This window comes from Apteryx mantelli, chromosome 3 (genome assembly GCF_036417845.1).
Source record: "Apteryx mantelli isolate bAptMan1 chromosome 3, bAptMan1.hap1, whole genome shotgun sequence".
Taxonomy (NCBI): domain Eukaryota; kingdom Metazoa; phylum Chordata; class Aves; order Apterygiformes; family Apterygidae; genus Apteryx; species Apteryx mantelli.
The window spans coordinates 55020797-55025085 of NC_089980.1; positions in this window are offsets into that span (position 1 = coordinate 55020797).

Below are 4289 nucleotides of genomic sequence, written 5' to 3' on the forward strand. Positions count from 1 at the left end.
TTTGTAAATGAGAAACTGTTTAACAGACAAGGATTTATGTGACAAAAATGTGAAAAATGCATTCTTTTTCACTCCTGCAAAATACAACATGGAAGTGAGAAGGAGTTGATGAGAATGGGCTGTTCTTAACCTGGGAATTTGGGATTTCAGGGCATCTATGAGAACACTAGTGGAAAGGAAGGCAATTCACTTATTAAAGTAGCATATGCTTTGACCAGCATTTTTTATTCTCTGAAAAGGCAGAGTAGCAGGATTCTCTTCTAGGCTGAATTTACAGAGGTCCCCTGTAAGAGCAAATGGCCACTAGTTCTAGCCCCCTTAAAATCAGATCTGTACATTTCTTGAGTTCATTGAAATGGGACAGGTAACTAGATCTGGTTGAAGTTTTACCATAGAGTGAGTTTTCCACGGGAAAAGATTGATTCTGTGTCAACTTCAGAAAAAAACCTGGCACATTTCTTGCAGTGGGCTGGGTATTTATTTTTTAATTCAGCCTGCCTATGCCTTAAACTCCTACTTCCTCTGCGCATATCATGGCAAGCAAGCGGTATGGGGCTTTCATTTCTCCACTTTTTCTCAGGGTCCCCAGGAAGATGCCAGGGATCTGGAGGCTGTGGGGTTTCCAGATCTCAGAGGCTACTGCAAGCTGAGTGAGCAGCTCATCAGTCCTCCAGGCTTTCTGCCCCTACCCTGTGGGCCACCCCGGAGGTCAAGCCACAGGCTCCAGGTGAGCTCCCTGCCCGCTGACAGGTTAGACCCCAGAATCCTCATCAGGTTGGTTCCCAGATCCCAGATCTGCAGGTTCCCAGGCTCTGCTGTTTCCTGCACTACTTGGAAACCAGAGCAGCTGTTAGCTGGTTCCTAGACCTCATCTGGGATCTTGGGGGTCCCCTTCTCAGGTATCTGACTTGCCAGCTAACCATCTTCCCATGCTCCCTGTCACCTTAAAAAGCAAGGCAGTGAAGAGGTAGGCATCCTGTCTGGCTGCAAACTAGCAAAATGTCTCATTTTGTGTCTCATGAAATAGAATTTCCTGGAAATCACCCACATTGCAAAATAAACCCCAAAGCCTGCCCTTTGTCATTTTGTCCTCATTCAAAAAAAAGCATTTTTTTAAATACAGTAAAATTTCCTAGGGAAGGATTCTCATTTCCCCAGCACCACTGATGGAGCTATTTGTTAATTCCATTTCAGATGGAAGCCAGATACACATTTCCTCTCTGAAGTGGGCAGACAAAGGAAGGGCGAGGGGAGCACAGCTGAATGTGGCTGTAACTTTGAACTTTTGCAAAGCTCTATCCCTTAAGGAAAAAATGCCAAAGATGAGTTCTGGAGTCTCAGGCACTTCATTTGAGCCTTTTTTGCTCCAAATAAAGTCTGGAAGAACCCTTTTTGCAATGAATGACAAACAGCAAAAGCAAAAGAGTGCATATATCTAGAGGAAGGGCTAAGAGACCAACGAAAGCCCAGAGTGTCTTTTTCTGACACTACTTTTCAGTCCAGACTTTTATGTTAGGAAGCTTTTCCAACTGAATACTAATGAAGTGGGGGTTCCCATTGGAGAAGAGATGGCTGTAGCAGTTCATTTCATTTTATTTATCCTTTTTAAAAAAAACATCTCATGTCTATCACACAGGAAGCCAGTTCTACAGGGAACACTATTCAGTGAGTTACCTGACATTAGGGACCCATGAGACTGGACTCAGGATCTTTGGCATAAAAACCTTTCTGCTTTAGCTATAGCTTTCTGCAACCTTGGAAAAGCCAATTAGACTAAAACGAATACCTAAAATCAGACATGTAACCAGCCTCATTTTCTAGATATCCTTTCCTCCTTTCCGGTTAGAGGAAGGATAGGGACTTTATGTTCCCAGTGAATCTCAGAGAAGATTGGGGCTTGAAGCTCTTGTTATCTTTCACATAATTTGGCAACCTACTAGAGAGGAATTTGGAAAAAAAACGCTATAAGAGGAAACCTCACCCTGCTTACAGGTTTCCCTCTGGGAGAAAGCTATTTCCCTTCCTAATTACATTTTTTATAGGTGTCTTATTAAGTAATGTATCAACTACTTACATTAAATATTAAATGCTGCATAGGGATGTTGCTGCGTGTTAGTTCCAGTTGTCATTTATTGGCTTTAATATGTTTTTCCAGCCTGCCTGCCAGAGGACTATGTAGGCTGATGATGGTGTGTGTATAATATGACATATATAAAGAGTGTGCAACTTCATTACCCTCAGTGAATGTATACTTTGAAGAAAAATGTCTTAAATCTCCAGTCTCCTCCATCCAAATTATATATTTTTACATCATCCCTACAGTCTTTATTTTAGTCGTTGTATTTTAGATTATTCTGACTGTTCTCAGCATGCAGATCATTTCAGGTGTTTAGAAGAGAAATAATAACTAAGATTATTTGCATTAGGGTACAGAGAGGCAATCTGGAAAATGCAAGAGTTTAAAATACTTATAAAGCTGGACAATAAAAATATTGGTAAGTCTCCTGAATGAAATCTGAAATGAGATCTTTACAAACATCTTATTATACAACTTCGTTTTCTTAATTGATTTCAGTATATCTTACTATTATGAAATCAGAGAACTGCAATGGGTGAAAAAGATTTTGGATGAGTAAATGAAGAAAAAAACATACTACTCTCTTAGGACAGAAGAAGATAATTTACATTAACTGCATCCCAGAGTTCCACATTGTGCTTCACTTGTCAGAGGTAAATTCTCTGTTATGACATCATGGGTGGGAAGAAAGAGGAAGAACATGTAAAAGAAAACAGATCACCATGTCAGACCACTAATCGCAGTGGCTTCAACTAGAGGAGAAAAAAAGTTTTTTCCAACTGTATTTCTCATAGCCCAGATTCACATATGGTTGAAGGCATTTCATTCATTTGTTCAGTTTCTATTTCCTTTCCTTGAGATGCCTTTTTATCTACAATTGTGGAGAGTGTATTTTATATTCATTAGTCTAAGCTCCCCCCGGTGTAATCCTAGCTAAGTATATGGAGTTAGGCCAGGAATACTGTCAGCCTCTGGTCTCCTTCTTTCTAGAATCATTACCACCTGAAGCCAGCACCCTCCCCTGGGACACAGCTTTTTGGTCAGCAAGTCAGAGTGTGCAGACATGAGGCAACACTTTCTGCCCTGGGATTGGTAGCTGCCTATGAGACTTGTCTACAAATTGGTAAAATGAGATACCTTTGGGCATTGTGGGAGAGCAAACTATATACCATCATTTCTCTTTTCCAAAATGAGAACTTAAATGGCAAATTTAGGTGCAGGTGCTGCCCTGGGAAAGTAAAAAGTGCTTAATCCAAGCATTTTGGCAGATCTCTGAGTCATAGCATGGAAGTAGAACTGCAGCTACATTACTACTCTGCGCTGTTACTTTTCACAGCTCGCACTGCAAGTCAGCTCTAGGATGAGTTTGCTATTCCAGACTCCACAAACAAACAGAAAGTGTTCAACCAGAACTCCAGTTAACCCCAAATTTGGGCCTCTATTTACGTTACAGCTGCCATTTCTGACTTGGTGTCTCACTGTGGTTCAAAATAATGGAATGTGCAACAAAGATTTGCCTATGCACACGCTTCTTCCCTGGAAGAGCAGAACTCAGCCTGGCTGGTCACATCTCAGTGCTCAAGCAGAAAGACTCTGGGTAATGCTTATGGAGGATTAGAACACTTCTTTTTTTTTTCCATGCAGAGACTAAAAAATGTTGTATTAACAAGGCTCAAGACTAATAAGGTTCAAAACTTCCGAATTCTGTCTTCTTTTAAAATGAAAACAAGGGACTGCAAATTCAGGTTTACTTTTATCCTTTGCTTTCATTGCTATTAAATGCCACATCAAGATCCTGAAACAATGGGGGAAATGCTTATTTCAGATAGTCTGCATTTTTCCTCTGGTCTTAAGAAAACTGTATAATTCTTTTCTTCCGTTAATCCAACCGTTCAGAGAAATGTTATGCAATAATATTGCAAGCTCCCTGTGTATTTGACACAGCTAATGAGAGAAACAGCAGCTGGGAGCCTACCAGTCAGTCTCCTGGAACTGCCAGTCCTGTAGTGGAATGTTGTAGCCTTTACATGAAAGCTTCATAAATATTCAGAAAATGCTAACTTGAAGGATAAAGTAGCAATCTATCTTTTTACTAGTCCTTTCCAAAAGTTGCAAATCCCCTCAGTTTGAGCAAACACAGCCAAACTGCAGAGTTTGGTGCTTCTGAAATACAAGGCCTCTGGAGGGAAGAAAAGTCAGAATTTTAACTACT